The sequence below is a fragment of the Drosophila yakuba genome, chromosome 3L, assembly GCF_016746365.2.
Source record: "Drosophila yakuba strain Tai18E2 chromosome 3L, Prin_Dyak_Tai18E2_2.1, whole genome shotgun sequence".
Lineage (NCBI taxonomy): Eukaryota > Metazoa > Arthropoda > Insecta > Diptera > Drosophilidae > Drosophila > Drosophila yakuba.
The window spans coordinates 13,751,699-13,768,685 of record NC_052529.2 but is presented as its reverse complement, the minus strand read 5'-3'; the positions used below and the strand labels follow the sequence as shown (position 1 = coordinate 13,768,685).

The window sequence follows — 16,987 nt, the reverse complement described above, 5'->3', positions numbered from 1 at the left end:
GGGTGTGGGTGTAGAAGCGGTAGTGGCTGAAACGCTGCCATTGTTGTATTTTCGGTGTTTACAGCCAGGCAGGCAGTCAGTGCAATCCCAAGTCGCCTCCTCCAAGTTCTCGCAGCAGAACCAAATCCGCAACCAAGTCCTCATCCACATCCGCGTCCGCATCTCCATTCTCGGGCTCGTCCTCGTCCCTTTTCGCTCTTCACTCTTTCAGCAAACGAATTTTACATTTTGAGTTTTGTGTGTTTGCGGGCTGGCTCTGCTTCCAACTCCTTCGACAACTCGTTGGCGCATTTAAATTCAAATTCAAATATTGTTGATGAAATTTGTTGCTTAATTTGCAATTTAGATGCGTTTTTAAACAAACGCCGCGTTCTCGTCGCTTGCCGAGAAATCATGTGTTTACTTAGGCGGAAGTTGATGATGATGCACAGACTCTTCTCCTGCTGCTGCTGCTGCTGCTGCCAAGGATAATTACAGTGAAGACCGTGCTGCCAACTGCTGGGTAGCTAAACCAATGACACTTGCCGTTGGCCAAAAGTTGCACACACACACACAAACAAACACACGCATTCGACAAACGGACTTGGCCAAACAAATACGCAACTGGGTGAAAACTTCAAAAATATAGCCGCAAGTGAGGGAAACAAGCAAATAATGACGGTACAAGAACCCAATTCGAATTCAAAGGCGAGTGCAAACAGAGAGGCTTAAGTAAATTTCAATTTCCACAGCGCAAAACCGTCACATTTTATAGCTGATTGCAGTCGATACACAGCAAATCAAAGCATAGCCGCCAGCGATTTCAATGGGTACGGCCATCGATTGGAAAAAAAATCGGGGCGGAAAAAGGGAAAAGATTTGTCCAATCTAAGATGAAATCTGTGTAAATTGCTATACGCCCGAACATTATCATAATTTTTGTCTACCCTTTGCAAAGGCATTAGTGGAATAGAAAATGGGATGGCATATCCGCTGGAGGCCTACAGCCAACTGCACTTTACCTCCAATTACGCCGGCATGGTGGCTCCAACCCATTTCTCACCTTTTGCCCAAAGCGTTACACGCTTGAAGTGCCCGACCTGACCTGCTCCGCCCCCTTTCCCCTGCCCTCCGCCCCTTGACCTGCCACGCCCCTGGCAAAGAACACACAGCTGCAATTTCTCACCTGGCCAATTTTTAAGATGAGCAGCACTACTCCCCAAAAGACGACGCTGGCAAATTGCTGCCCTCCTCTGGCGAGAAAAAATGGAACAACCGACGTTTGGGGGCGTCGGCAAAGCAAGTTGTACATTTTTCTACTTGCTTTTTTTATTTTTTTTAATTTTACGAGCGTATACCTGGCCTGCATTAAGCATTTTAATGTCAGTTTGCCCCCCACTAGCCCACTCTGCGCGGCTGTAATTGCAATTTGGCATTACGACTGCGTTGTGTCGGAAAAGGGGAGAGGTAATTAGCGCAAAACGACGCCAGCTGCTGTGTTGTATAAAAATTTTTAGCTGCCACGCAGGAAAAGTGCTCCACGCTTTTTCCTCATCCTCAGCCAAGGCATATACATTAATTATATGGCCAAGTGCAATGTGGCTAACAGAGCGGTGTAGTTGCCTCTGGAGCGGCACCGAATTGATTGCCTACCTGCAGGCGTCAAAGTTGCGCCAGACAAAACCGCAAGTTAATTTTAAGCTTAACAAAGTCCACTTTCAACGCCCCAGCTCCTGTTTCTGCTCCTACCGCTCCTTTTTCGATCCCCCTTTGGCTTTCATGTTGATGTACCACAGAAAGCTTTTAAAAAACGAAAACGAAAAATGCAGGGGAAGAACATTTTTTGATTACGCCAAACCTTAAGCAGCTTATGAACGCCCCCGGTCCAGGAATGGACCAAGCGCTCATTAAAAAGGAATTTGCAGGGCTAAAATGGATGGACCAGGAGCGAACCTGGACCCGTTCCAGGGCGAGAATGGAGTACTCCGCCCCATTCCTCACACGTTCACTCCCTTGTTAATCTCTTGGCACTCAACATGTTATAAGTCGCTTTAAGTGCGGTTGGCAAACGTTTTCTAAATGCAAAAAAAAAAGTGTATATGTATTACCAACACACACACACTTTGTGTGGGGAGCCGGAGCGAAAAAAAAGTTTACAGTTTACAGTTGTAAACAATAATTTCGTATTCACTCAACACGCACACACACACACACCCACAGAGACACAGACACAGCAACACTTTGCCATTTGCATAAGCCGCTGATGCGATTTTTTGCTGTCCGTGCTTGTGGGCGCGGCTTAGAAGTGGGCGTGGCCCGAACACTTGTTAATGAAAGCGCGCGCATGCATTAAAGCTGCCTTTGCCTCTAAATGCTTTTGATTGACGAAGCGCAAAAGCCGCGCAACATGCATAGCAACAGTCGGCAAAAAATGAAGAACGTAAATAGAATTTAAAATAAAAACTGTCACACCCGGTGAGGAGCAATGAAAATGGATGAAACTCCAGTGAATAAATGCTTAACTTGCAAACAGAGTTACTGGAAACGAGGACACACAACAGTCCCGCACCTTTGACAGCGTTTGGAATTTCGAATAAATTAGTCAATTAGCATTTCTATTTTTATTTGTTCAGCTGCGGGGGAATGGAAGGTAGAACCACAAATACTGGCCAATATGGTGGTGAAAGAACCCAAGCAGAACACCTTGCTGTGAAGAAACACATGTTCCCAGCCAGCGAACGCAGTCATCATCATCATCATCATCATCAAAGACATTCTTTCCCAGCTTGCTTGGTGCGCATTTAAATTTCAAATTAATTTCTCGCCATGTGAAGCTGAAGCCAACAACCAAAAAAAAAAAAGGAGAAAGATTGAAAGAAATAAGAAATCTGCAAGCTGACAACGCGCACACACATAGCCGAGTGCCAGATAAATACGAGGAGAGTCCGCGCTGTCCCAAAAAATGATATGCGGAGCAATGCCGCCTCCATCTCCACCGCCATCACCATCTCACCATCACCATCTCCCTTCCAACCCATCAAACCTGTTTTCGCAGTCATTTCGCAGAACGGGCGCCGTAAAATATGCAAAAGAAGAAACATTTTTGCGCGCATCTCGCTCGCTGGCTCAATTTTTTCTTCTCCTACTTTTGCCGGCTCCTTGGTCGTTTTGTTTGCGCTGCTCATGGCTGGATTGACGCAACATATGCCATATGCCACTGCCAGCGTCGAATGTTGTGCGACTGCTGCCGTTGTTGTTTTTCTTGCTTTTTGTTTTCATTCCCTCGGTATATATGTGTGTGTGCGTGTGTGTGTGTCTCGCATCAATTATGCTTTTATTTATACAACAATTTTCGTTCTGCTGGCCGTTCAATTTTCGTCAGCAGTCGACGGGCAGAACGAACAAGTCGAATGAGCGCGCTGCCTTAATGCGACTTGACAAAAATGGCGCCCAACGTGGGGCACTGGTGAGCCATACGAAAAATGGCGCCCAACGTGGGGCAGAGCTGAGGCTGCTGTTTTCTATATGAAGGTACGGGGTATGGGGTAACGAGAGTTTCTTCTTAACGCTTGAGCGACGCCCACACATACACACACACACACACGCACACCTTGAAGCGTCAAGCTGACGACCAAGAGAGCGTTGCTGTTCTGGCCTGGCTTTCTATTTTAATTCACACGCCATTGTTGCTCAGCGCCTAAAAGAAGACGAGGCGAAGTTGAATTTCTAATGTGCAGCAGCTGCTAACAATGGAAGTGGGGAATCAGAGTGGCAGGTGGACGGGATTGGATGAACGGAGACGGGAGCGGAGGGACGGACCTGATTGTGTTTTGGCTGCTTGTTCTTGCTGTTAGTTGTTGTGTGGATGGGTGCGTGTGTTGGTTAGATGTGGGTATTGTATTGTATTCTTCTTTCTAAAGCGTACTTATGTACGCGTTTAAGCAATTTTTAAATCGCTGTCGTGCCCGTGTGGAAATGGTCGTATAACAAGCGCCGCCACCTTAGACGTGGTAAGAAAAAGGGTGAGGAATTTTCATGGAATTGTAAGTGGATACTTAAGCCACCTAAATTGTGATATTTACTTTTAAAGATTGAATGCTAATTGAAATCCATTTTTATAAACTTTATAAAGAGTCAAGAGATATGTATGAACAAATAGCGTATTCTAGTTTTTATATATAAGTTTTGAGGTTTCATTTAGTAAGATAATGGCATTCATTGATCTTACTACAAGTTCCTAAAACCTGTTATCCCGAACGAAAGTTGCACATCTAATTTTAGGAAGCTTAGAACTTTTGTGCATTTCATATACAGCCCGAATGAGCAACATAAATCATGGGCAGATCGGCAAAGTCTGCTTCGACTCATCCACCACTAAATCATGCTCGATGTTTAGCATATTAGACACATGCACAGGGTGGCTGTGCCATCCCCACCAGCACCGTCTTAATATTGATTTGCAGCCAATCTGATATCCACTCGCTTAGTCTCTGAGCCCACCCTCTCAGCTTTCAGGCTCCATCAATTTCAATTTCGCTCCGGCGGCAAATCCAAACAACGCCTGCCCCATACAATTTCTGTTACAGCCTGCAGACAGGTCTACCCAGCTCAACCCTCTCTCATCACAGGCCTTCGCCTTCGACTTGGCCAGGGCATCGGCGTTTTTCGGTAAACTAATTTTCTCGCTCAATATCTTGACAGTGAAATTGGCACGCGGCAGTGTTGCCAATCAAAACCCACACACGGGGACGAAGGGGAGCGGTTTTCGCCTCTCCAGAGGATAGCATAATTTTGGATTTGCCACCTTTTCGCCTGCTGTGGCACCTGTTTTGCCATTGACATCACGTACCGTGGTTCAGGACCCTTCCATCGATGGTTCCCGACCCCCCTTAGCATTAACTCAGGGCGGAGTGGACATAAATTTTTGGTTTTTAGTCGCCGGAAATTGAAGCGAAATGTCTTGGCAGTGCAACTTCTTTAAGAGAGAAATCTCGCATTTCCGTGCCACATAAAAGAATCACTGGTAATGGCTTTCTTCGGGGCCTTTCCGCTCATAAAACGAAGTCATGACAGCTAAAAGCACAAAACTTCCGGCCTTTTTGTGTCCGAATGCGCGTGCATCATTAAAAACGACATCGGGCCGTGTTGCATCTTCCGAAAAATAGTGCGGCAACATAAAAAGTGCTGCAGCTGCGTCTGTCCTTTCCAGCCAGGCAGCCAAGAGGCAGGCAGGAGCGTGTTATAAACAATTTTAATAGACTTGCTTAAGGGCAAACATTTGCAGGTGACTCTGCCATGCCGCCTTATCTCCGGTGGAGAGTACTCCTGCGAAACATTGTGAGCTTGCAGCTGCTGCAGCTCCATCATCACTGATGCTCCCCCATTGTCTTTTGCATTTCTTCGTCTGTTTCGACTACGTGCCGCACTGCACTTGCAACGGACTGCTGCTGCTACGTACAGTGCGGCGGCTACTTAATTTAATGCACGTCTGTTTGCATAAACCCAAACCTTATTGAATCGACGACGGCAACATGAACGAAGCAGCTTGGCAGCTTGCAGTTTGCAGCGCAGCATCATCAATGTATGGGCACGTTCTGGTACCAGCGAATGATGAGCAAACTTCAATTCGCCAATTCCACTCCTCCTGCTCCCCGTCCTGCTCCTCTCCAGACTCGTCTGCCGCATAAACTTTAATGAGCCACACGAACTGGCCAGGAGAAATTGAATGCTGACGTGATTTTCGGCACTCGGAACCCTGGGAAAAGTTCAAGGAAATGACTAAGGAAACTCCCCGCTCTGCTCGGCTTTGTTTGTTGCATACCTTGAGGCGCTGTCAACCATTTGGCTTTTGCATTTGCCTTCCATTTAGTCAGGTGGTGGGGGGAGCAAAGGGTTTCCCCTTCACCCTCAAAAAATTCCCCACAGCGACGGCTGCTTTAGATTTCTATCACACATCAGTGGGGTGGTGGAGTGTTGGGGTTTGGCGAAACCAAGCCAAACACTTCAAGCCAAAAAGGGAAGCAGGGCCCAGCCTTCTTCCGCTTTACGTGCCAATGATGACAATTGGTTTTCTTTCTTTCCCTTGGTCGCGGCTTCGATTTCTGCAATTTCTTCGTTTCGTTTGGTTTCGTTTCGTTTGGATTCGTTTCGTTTCCTCTTTGGTGTTTTTGTTTTGCACGTCGTCGTCAGTTTTTCGCCGCTTGTCTACAATTTCAATAAAATTTTATTAACGAATTCCGGCGAATGGTCGGCGGAATCGGCGATGACAAGGCAAAGGAAAAGCAGGGCAGGGACCAGAGACCAGACTGCACAGACTGTGGACACTTTTATACCTCTCCGCCCCAGAATCGATATTATTATTACAATAACAACAGCCAGCTGGGAAATGGAATGGTGTTGGGGCTTGGGGTTTGGGTATTGGAACTGTAGCAATTGCCTGTCAGCATTGTACTTGTCGATTTTGCAGCTTACTTTGCTGGCATTGCATACTTTTAAGGCGCTTTGACAATTCTTTTTATCTGCGCCCAGGACGATGCCAAGGACTTGGCTTGTTTGTTTGTCATTTACGCCGCCTCAGTTCCAGCCCCCCACCCCCTCTCTCGCCTTTTCCCTTCCCTTAGCGGTTTGGGCCAAGTTGAAAGCCCGCAGTTCAATTCTCAATGGCGCAGCAGTTTTTCTTTCCTTCTAATGGCGACGTTTCCGCTTCTTTTCCCGCCGTCGCCGTCGCCGTTGCAGAGTTTGTTTTTCATCCCACATCTTAAAGTTGCCGCCCCCTTGGTTCATGAACTGCTTTTTTGCAGCCCGAAAGTTGACATCAATTTTGGTTCAATTTTATTATTTTCATCTTCATTTTCACAGCGAAAAATCTATAATTGTATTTATGTCAAATTTTTTTCCTTGCTGGTGAATAGATGATGTGCTTAGGGTCTCCCTCTGTGGCTCTATGGCATTATAATAATGACTTTGCTTTTGTGATAACGACTTACGGAAATGTTTGGGCATGTCATTAGCGTTTGGTAAGAAATTTGTCTTCAAACGATATTATTAATAGACAGTGGGAAACGGAAGGGATAGGCGGGGCCAGTGGTTTATTTATGGGGGCGCCAGCGAGTATGCAAAGTAGTAACTGGCTGCTTGGGAAATTTATATGCAAAGTTATAAGTGCAATATAAATTAAATGTATGAGTGTGTGGATGGATGGGGAACAAAAACAACGTTGCATGAGTAATGTTGTCTTGAAAGCTCGGATATGTCCAATATGAATATGCAATCTTACTTAAAGCCAGAAACTTTTACAGCGTTCTCTCGGCCAAAGTCTAAACATTTTCGACTTTCAAGAGGGCACATGGCAAACTTGCTGCAAAAACCCAAACAAGTCCTACCCAAAACTATCAACTGTAATCAAGTTGGCTACCCCGAAACTACCAACAAGAAGGCAAAGGAAAAAGCTGCTAAAAAGCATTAGGGCACTGCACCTCCGGGCAAAACTAAAGACGGAAGTCGGCAGACATTAGTGCCAAAAGTGCGTCACAAACAATATTTCCGTATCAGGCAGTGAAACTAAAACGGGAGGCATAGCCTAGACACTTTTTAAGAGATTAAATTTTTCGGTCCTTCGTTGTTTTTCCCATCCTGTGAGTGCGAGAGTGTGAGAGTGTGTGTGTGTGTGTGTAACAGTCTCTGCCCTCCAACGAAACTGTAACGAAACATTACGGCCAAAACGCACACATACACACACATACAGCTGCATGCGAGGACATACAGGGAAGTTTTGCAGAACAACAATGCCGGGTTTAGGGCCAGCAGGAGGGTAAAGGATTTAGGGGAAGGGAAAGGGAAAGGGGGATGCCAGGATTGTGAAGGAACCTGCAACTAAAATAGCCAGCAGCATTTTTGCGTTTGCGTTGTTTAAACATGCGCAAAGTTCAGGGTTTTGAACTTTTATCAAACATACGGCAAGCCAAAAATTGGGGGATGGCTGCATGTGGGGTAACCTGCCCAAGAGCAAGGCGAGACATGCAGCATACTTTTTGGGATGGTCCGCAAATCTATATCGTCCTGGCAAGCACCTCCCCTCCAACGAAAAGCCCCTTGTGTGAGGATGTAAAAGCAACTATCAGCGCCCTGGGGCCGGTCTCTTGTTATTCCAGCTTGGCTCGCTTCCTTTTTGAAGGGAAACCGGCCGAAAGGACATTAAGGAAATTACCAAAATTAGTAATAGCATATAAATTACCCAAGGGCCGGGAGGTTGAAGAGCGGAGAGTACTCCATAGAGTTTTTACAATAGATAGATATTAAAATTTTACCCAACACATTTGCCATGGCATAAATATTTCATGAGACTCGCGGCTGTTTCCGCTTAAAACTTGACAGCTGTCAAAACTTGGCGCGCTGCCGCTCTACTGTCTGTTTGAAATTTACATTGCATACATTTGGGCTGCTTCTACGAATTCGTCCTTCAATTTTCATTAAACTGGCAGCAAAAGCAGCAGCAGCAGCAACAGCTCCTTGACGACTGTCAGAAGTTGTCCTGGTCATGAGGTTCTGCTCCTGCTCCTGTTGCTGGCCTCTTCTTGGGCGCAACAAATAACGAATTTCACAATGGAATCTTTTAATCCCAATGAACTGCGGAGATCCAGGTCCGTGTCCCTGTCTGCTGGCTGGAAAACAAACGTTGCAGGCATTTACTTAATCGACAAGGGATTAGGTCTGGCCAAGAACCATCCGCTTTGTTGCTTTGTTGCCATTCGGTTTCGTGCCCACTTTAAATTGAGAATTATTGTCGCAAACAACAGTTGGACTGTTGTCTGGGATCAGGGGTGTCCCATGCCCCGTGCCCCTTGCCTCGTCCCCTGCAGATAAGGATATATTGTGTCTCACGCAGTTTGGACAGCTTTAATCTCGGGCCAAGCTGCGGACTGAGCGCGTACGTGCTTAATTTTGTTTGCACTTTTAAGCCAGCTCCGGACTAGCCACGCCTGCAGTTGGCCTGCAAAAATCACGCAATACCAGAGGGGTTCGAGTTTTGGTGGGCAGCAGTAGCAGCAGCAAAAGCAGGAGCAAGATGAGGATGAGGCCGCCGCATGCGCTTGGCCAGGGATTAGCGCTGATTGAAATTGCAAATGAAAATTTATTTTTACTGTGCCCGGGTCGAGACCGGACTCCCATTTTCCCATTTCCCGCTCAATGTTAGTTTAGCTTAGCTCTTGGTCAGAACGGCAAAAAACGTAGGACCGCCTGCGGGTCAGAGAGCTTGAACTCTCTCATTCTCTCTTGTATTAAAATTTAATTGAGTTACTGACATTTTATTTTTGTATAATTAAATTAAGCCCCAGCTTAGCGTTTGATTTTAATTTGTGCGACATTTGTCCGCTCAGTCAGCCGGACTCCTAACTGTGTGCCTTCTCTGCATTAATGTGTCACAACAACAGATGCAATCGCACCAACACACAGAAAACACGTACTCCCCTTCCCGCCAATTATATGACCATAAATTTGTTTTGAATAAATATTAATGCGACTGCCGCAGGATTAGTTGCAGAAATTATGTTCGCTACTTTTTAAAGCCTAGGCGCAGGCGATGGCAATGGCGCATAATTTATTGGCCAGCCAGCTAAACTGGTCAACTGAGTGGTGTCTGTTTGCACAGCTGTGTCTCGGCCAGGAGCTTAACAAATTGATTGGCCACGATACCGGGATGGGGTCCAGAAATTAATATTCCCGGTTAGCGTACACACACCAACACACACACACCGATAGAAATCTTCATTGATGGTGGGGCAACTTTGGCTAATTAAGAAATGCCAGGCGAAGTCCAGTTTACTCTGTGGATAACAATGTGAGGGAATACGCTGTGCGCATTAGCTTGGCTTGCCTAAGCAAATATTAACCATCCGCCGTGTAAGCCGCGCTTTTGCTCAGCCACTTTTTTAATAATAAAAATTTCATTATTACAACAAACATAGAGGGAGAGCAGGGGCGCAGCGCCCTTTTACATGCGCATACAACGTTTTTAATTAAAAAATCCTTTGGTCAAGCAATTACCGGAGCACATTAAAATAAACACGAGGCCAGGAGCCCCCAAAAGAAAGCGAACGAGGACCCTTGTTGGCACATTATTAAAGCGAAATGTATTACAAGCTAAGCTTTCATCTTTCGGGAGGTGGAGAATGGCGGGCATGGCAGTTGCCCGTCGGACCTGAGTAAATATTAATAATACATATTAATAACGGGCAGTCGCTGCCCTTTCGGCTATTTGCACGTAATTCCTGCAGTGCATAATTATAGCCACCAGATGCGAGGCTTATTGAGGCATCAGGCAATTACAAATATTTGCCATTGCAAGTCTAATGCGGTATAAGCTGTCTGACGAAGAAAAACGCCCGGCTTCCATCTCCATATCTCATACGCCCCGTTGCCAGTGCCGCACCTTTGCGCCAAAATTTATGGCACACTTTTAGGCGCACACTGTCATTACAATGGGAATTAAGCCTACGCAACGTCATTGCCTTTCTTGGCTTCCGAAGCCATTGCGGGAGCTTACTTAAAAATTACATAAATTTTGCTTTATGCGACTCTGCAGAGCTCTGGGCCGAGCCTAAGCCTAAGCTTGGGCAATCTTTTAAAAACCCATCCATAAAGTATGCAATTAAATTTTCACTTAAACGATTATCACATAAATCCTCACATAGCACACAAACACACACACACACACACACACAGAAAGTGGGGGGCGAGGCCAGAGTCAAACGTGTTTGCATTTAAATTAAAAGAGCCATTTTTCTTCGACACGGCCTCGATTAGAGCGGGGTGTGGAGAAGGGATAACGGCCACAAAGAGCCCGCCCACCTTATGATAAGACCATTACAGCGTCTGCAGGAGAGGCCACGTATGTCCTGAACCGCAGCACCGCCCTCACGTACGAACAACACATCCTTGCACACATACACTAGCAAACGTACATACATGCGAGAGGATACCAAGATACGAACCCAAGCGAACCCATTGTATATATATTTGCTTATGTTAATTGCCGTTGAATCCATTTCCATTAAGATGCAAGTCCTGCCGCTGACGATAATTCCACATATACACATCCTGGCCAAAGGACGAGGGAGGCTGGTCGCATAATTGCTTACGGTTACGGGGCGTAAAGGGGGGAGCAAAGGGAAGCGCTGGCGAGAGGGCCAAAAGTATGCCTTGACCAAGGAACGAACGTTAAGTCCTGGCTGCCGCTGCTCGTTGCTTTTCAATATGCACAGCAATATCCTTGGGTAAACACAGATCCTGGACTCTGGCCCTGTCCTTGTGGCCCATGGCTCGTGGCTGTAGCTCCAAATACGACTCCTCGACGGCCTCGCCTTTGCCATTTTATTATACAATAACAAAAATGCTCCGGCATACCAAGTGGCGCACTAATGCCGACCGTCCGGGATCCGGGAGCCGGGAGCCGGGAGCCGGGAACCGGAATCTCCGGAACGTGCTCTTACATATTAGTAAACTTCATAATTTTTAATTGATACATTAAATTTCGTGCAAATATTGATCGAGCTGAGTAGTGCCATTTGGTTGGGTTTTTGGTGCCAGGCATCGTCTTAGTTGAGTGACAGCTTAACGATGTAAAGCTCGGTTTATTATGCATGGCAGGATTCTGATTCTGCTTCTGCCGACTGGGATTACTTGGCCAGGACTTGGAAAAGTAGGCAATGTTTGCTCTTTGCCAGCAGTAAGAACAATCTTGGCTACTCGAATGGATGTATTAATAAACTGTGGGTTATCCATCATCAGAGGTTTCATTAGGATCGCCTGAAGATTTGTGCAATCCTGGCTGAAAACAAGGAATTTCGCATTCATATTTCGAAGGTAGATAGCCATTTTGGGCGCATTCCCAGTGTTTGCTGTCTAGGGCCAAAACACTCAAAAGCAATTTGCCCCCATTGACTCGGGCTTTTCCCGGAGCCAGTTTTTCAAGCTTTCCGCTCCTTTTACTTTGCTTTTTTCGGCACTCTCTCTATCATCGCCAGGCAACGTTTGGCACTCAACCGCAAATGCATTTCAACGTAAAGTTTTTAAACAAATATTTGCCCAACTTGCAGCCAAGCGGGGTTTCTTTTTGGGGGTTTCTTCTTTTTTTTTTTTTGTTTTTGGGCCTGGGTCTTCCTGCGAGTCCTGGCATTTGAACAATGCGCAGGCAGGCGGGCAGCCGGGCAGGAGAGTCCAGTCAGTCAGCCAGCCAGGCAGCCAGCCATAAAATGAGCAACGGTGCGCCGTGCGGTATGCAACAGTTTTTTCTGTGTGTGTGTATCCTTGTGCACGCTCCTTTCATATTTGCAGCGGGCTGGCCAGCAAATGGCACAAGAATTTATTTGCAACTGTTGCGGCAGGTCCTTCTGGCTGCCAGCAGGCAACTCTATAAATGAATGTCCTTTTGATTTTGTTCAACGAGCCTAGCGAGCGACTCAATTCAGCGCCGGCTCCACCGGGGCTCCTTTGTTTTCGTCCTGGTGCCGGCATTCTTTTAGGCGGACCGCCTACAACTTTGCCCAGCTTGGACTGCTTTCTTTCATTCCCAGCTGGAGAGTGTATGAATGTGTGTGTGTATGAGTGTGTGTGTAGGAATGTTTTAATTTGTTTTCCTATCCGGCAGAGCTCAGTGTCGCTTTCGTTCGCTTCTTTTTATTGCCCCGTGCCACAGGCTCTGTTTGATTGTTTGCCTGTGCCACTTGTTTATGTGTGGCCGCTTCCTGCCCCTCGCTGTGTTTGCATTCATGACACACGATACGAGGAAACGCGGCATGCTATGGACATTTTCCGCTTTCTACTCCGCATTGTTGCGGCGCCGTTAAATTTCTTCCTATTTACACTCATATATTTCATTTATTGTTTGCCCGGATGATTAATTGACGTCGTAGGGATATGGCGGGAATTTCAATTTCATACGAAATATTTAATTAAAACATCCCCCTCATCTGTTTTTTGCTTTGTTTCTTTCCAGGTAAGTGACGTCGTTCGGTGTCCTAACAGAGCCGTAAGTCCATTCGCCTAATGAACAGCCATATCCCCGTGCGATATCTATTGACTGCGATTGTGTGGGTGCTGCAGTCACCGCATCGCACCGCACGCTTTTGTATTTAATTACAGAAGCAACTATCTTTCAATTATTTACACCTGCAACAAAAACCGTGGCGGTGCCGGTGTCGGTGTCTGGCCTCAATGGGGCTGCACTTCTGGCCAAGCCAAACAAAATATATATCCGCTCTTTACATTGATTACCCCATGGAGCCGTAGTCCTCCGTTAGTCCTCCACTTGCTCCAGTCCGTGCTCCATGCACAGTCACTTACTTTCGCCCACTTGACGACCGCGCCCACTTTCGATAATTAATTGCAGACATCAGTTGCAGTTGCTGGTATTTTTCGGGAGTGGGTTTCAGTTTTTGTTGGCTATTTTCGGGACGCGAGACGAGGCAAGCATCGGGCAGCAATGAAGCATGCCATCAATTTGTCTCTCCGTTTGTAGCATGCCTTTAGGTGGGCAAGCAATTGTTCTGCAGACGCGCGTCGCGTCGCGAACTGAACTCAACTATTCCGAACTGAACTGAACTGAATTGGAGTGAAGTGCAATTACAAATGCAACTCAAGTAGCAGCTGAAGACAATGGAGAAAGACTGTCGGGTGGAAGGAAAGGTAAAAACGCCTGAGGAAACGCTATTAGTTAGAGTGACACAGGCAAATAATAGCGAGCAACTGGAAAGAAGCCTTTAGCTTACTTCTTTTGCAGGATTTGTATTTATTTTTTCAAAGGGAATTTAATAGGGTGCCACACAATCAGCCATATATCAATGGCATTTAAAGGTGTCTTAAAAAATGCATTGAAACAAGGACGAAATTAGATGTTTGTGTCATAATCTTTCTTAAGGATTGTGAAACCAATAATATTGTTTAATCGTCGTTCAAGCAAACCAACCAAATCTATTATTCTCTTGGCCAAATTGGTATAACTCCAACAGCGGAGCTCCTCCTCAGACAGAAGAAGTCCTGCTGCCAGTGACCGCAAATGCAATAAAAATAAATAACAATTAATAAATGCTTTGTGTCTCGGCTTTTGGGTTCCCCGGCTCCCTCAGAACGCTTAGCGTGGTTTTTAAAAGCTTAAACGTGTTGGGATCCCACATCCCACCACTCCTGCCACTTGGAAATTAAGTTGGAATTTCAAATTACCCTGGCAGAATGAGAATAGCGACGTGCTGGAGCGTACTCCACTGTTTTGCGCTCGCGGAATTTAATTAAAAGAATTGCAAATGTAGCTTGTGGCACTCTTTTGCTGGCCAACTAGTTAGAGTCCGTCTAGCTGCAGCTCAACTCAACTCCGCTCAGCTCAGCTCAGCCCAGCTCATAAATGGCCCAGTGTCCAGTGACTAATTGCATTTTATGAATATTGCATTGCATTTAGCCTGACACGAGACAAACGACCGGCAAGCCGCTAAGTGGCCGCCTTCGTTGTCCTTCGTCCTGCGCCTTTTGTCCTTCGAAAGCTTAAAGCTCAGGTGTGTCCCGCTCGGTGCATTAGATTAATGAAACGCTGGAACGAACGAACGAACTTTGGGGAACCCTTTTCCAATAAATGCCAAATTAATTAAAAAATACAGCGGCAAAGTAAAGAGAAGGCCAAACTCAAGCAACCCGAAAAGGAAAAACTTGAGACACACAATGAGGTTTTCCTTCTTTTCCTCTTTTTTGCTCCTTTTTATCTTGGTTTCCTTTTTTTTCTTCCATTATATATATATATAGATATGTATATATATGTATTTGGTATCTGCGTGTGTTTGCGTTGTATTTTCTTTTTTCCCGCTGCCGCTGCTCAACTTGAAAGTGTTAATTAAAAATTGTTTCACAGTTTAGCTGCGAAAATGAAAATTGAAAAAGGCAAAAAGGGAGTCAGTGAGTCAGTCGCAGTACACCAGACTGTCTTCATATTTTCCCTTCGTTGTCCTTGCCTTATACCCATTTTCATTAGCCGCCTCAATTTAAGACCAGAGCCGAGTGTATTTATCTTAGCCGTTCCCCATGCCTCCTACCACTTACCCCATACGCCCTGTTGGCCAACTAGTGCTGCGTAATTGCAAGTGGAATGCAGTCGGCCGCAGTTGGCCATATCACGGCACTTGGCCTTAAAGTGCTCGAGACTGGTTAGGACGGAGCAATCATGGCATGTGGCCCCTATCTGCATCGCTTGTAATTGCAACAACTTAAGCCGCTTCGCCGGTCGCTCAAGATGCCAGTTGCCAGTATGCCAGTTGCTCTGGCAATTGTCCAACAATTAGGTTGGAGATTCGCTGCCCATTCAGTCATCGAGTAAGGCTGCGTTCCCATTTTATCCTCTTCTCCTTAGCCGGTAAGTCCCGAAAAAATCTATGCTTCACCGCCAAAAAAAGAAAGAGAGAGAGCAAAAGAAAAATCCCTCGGTTCTTTCTATTTGAGTTTTTCATTTGATGCCCGAGAATAGAGAAAGGAGAAAGGAGCTCCGGCCGGAAGATTTGCCTCCGCCCACTCCGTCCACTTTTCCGGTTTGGCTGTTTGTCTTGCACTGCGTGTTTTTAATTTTGCGCGTTTCGCTTGTTCTAATTGAAAGCCGCGTTGTGTGTACTTGTTGGGCGGGTGGGTTTGCTGAAAGTGGGTGGCAATGTATGCTTTGCCTGTCTTGTGTTTGTCTTAACATTTATACGCAACACACATACACACACACTCGTGAACACACACAGAGCACTTCCTATTTCCTTCTGGCTTCGTCTCGTAGATAAATAATTTACTTTTTGCGCACTAAGGCACAAACAAACATTGAGGAGCTGCGGCCAAGGATTCGGGGGTGACAGGAACAACTAAAAGCGACGACGTCGGCATATCTTTTCTTATGGCAAATATTTATATGTATATGTGTTTGCTTATAATATAATGTACATACAACAACATACAACAGCGGCATACAGCATACAGCACGAGGAAAAGCGAAATTTTTACCAACATTTTTGTGTTTGTTGATTTTGGGCAAACAAAACTTTGCACTTCCTTTCGAAAATAAAAACCCTTTTCTTGCATTCCCCCGGGGGGCCGAAGAAAAATTATGGGCTGGTTACAAAAGGAAGAACTTAACGCATTTTTCTTTGCTTTTACTTTTCATATTTTTGTTTTTCTCCTTTTCCCCTTTTTGGGGCGAAATTAAAAATTAAGTTTATTTAGTCCTGCTTCAGAAAAAGGCAGGACAGAGCGGTAGACACATCAATTTCGCTTCGACTCTGCTTGCCACACTTTGCCCTTGAGCGGTGACCTTGTGGGCGTGGCTCTGCGCACTTAAGCCATGTGATGGCCCCAAACTAAAAGTATGCAAATGTTGCACATGCTGGAGGTTCTAGGGTCTAGGGTCCAGAAAATCTAGCCCAGCATAATTTATAGTCGTGCAAAAAACACAACAGACAATTTGCCCTGTGTAAAAGCATGTGATTTGTCTTGGTTTTGCACTGAACTTTTACCCATGCAGCCAAAAAGGATGCAAGGACTCGGCGGCAAACAAAAAAGGGAGACACTGCAAGTGAGACAACGGAGCGAGCATTCGGCTGAATTTGGTTTGCTTGGTAAATGTCAACAGCAGACGGCCGGGCTGTGGAAAACCCCAAACGCCTGTCGACCATTTTGACGAAATAGACAAATTTGCGTTTTGTTGCAGCCAAATGCTCTGCTACTGGCAGTCAGTCCCAAACAGTCAGTTTTTGGCGAGTCCTTCCTGCCGTTGGGCACATGCATTTCCCCTGCAATAAATCATATGCAGAGCGACGGCGGCAAAGGAGCAAAAACAATGTTGCGGCAAAAAGTTTCACCCCACCTCCCCTCCCCCCTTTGCCATTGAGTTTCATTCTCTTTTTTTTATGTCCCTACAACAGCAATGTGACAAATACATAAATTTGCCAAAAATGTCGCCGCCTTTCAAAAAATTTGAGCTGGCAATTTGAAATTGTTG

General features: G+C 45.8%; 1 protein-coding gene across 17 annotated transcripts in view; it reads left to right on the top strand.

Moving 5' to 3' along the window:
* The window catches only part of LOC6534033 (CUGBP Elav-like family member 4), a 266,544-nt gene that overhangs the window by 222,987 nt on the left and 26,570 nt on the right, over window positions 1–16,987 (top strand). The window lies entirely within an intron of this gene.